General features: G+C 30.4%; 1 protein-coding gene across 1 annotated transcript in view; it reads left to right on the forward strand.

Moving 5' to 3' along the window:
- Positions 1-560, forward strand: part of GUCY1A2 (guanylate cyclase 1, soluble, alpha 2) — a gene marked incomplete at its 5' end in the record, with an annotated part of 203,267 nt that overhangs the window by 51,871 nt on the left and 150,836 nt on the right. The window lies entirely within an intron of this gene.

Consider the following 560-nt stretch of genomic DNA (forward strand, 5'->3'; position numbering starts at 1 on the left):
TATAAGGGTGATGATGGCCTCATAGAATGAGTTTGGAAGTTTACCTTCCTCTGCAATTTTCTGGAAGAGTTTGAGTAGGATAGGTGTACATGTATGGCAAAACCAATACAATATTGCAAAGTAAAAATAATAATAATAATTTTTAAAAATTAAAAAAAAGAAATTAGAACACTTCCTAACACAATACACAAAAATAAATTCACAATGGAAAGAGACTTAAATGTAATGCCAGAAATTATAAAAATTTTCTTAGAGGAAAACTTAGAACACTCTTTGACACAGCCATAGAAAAATCTTTGACCTACCTCCTAGAGTAATGGAAATAAAAACAGAACTAAACAAATGGATCATGATTAAACTTAAATGCTTTTGCACAGCAAAGGAAACCATAAAGAAGATGAAAGATAATCCTCAGATTGGGATAAAATAATTGTAAATGAGATAGCTGACAAAAACTTAATCTCTAAAATATAGAAGAAGCTCATGCAACTCAAAATCAGAAAAACCATCCAATCAAAAATGGGCAGAAGACTAAAACAGACATTTCCCCAAAGAAGACA

The sequence above is a fragment of the Bison bison genome, unplaced genomic scaffold, assembly GCF_000754665.1.
Source record: "Bison bison bison isolate TAMUID 2011002044 unplaced genomic scaffold, Bison_UMD1.0 scf7180017864485, whole genome shotgun sequence".
In the NCBI taxonomy this organism is placed as follows: domain Eukaryota; kingdom Metazoa; phylum Chordata; class Mammalia; order Artiodactyla; family Bovidae; genus Bison; species Bison bison.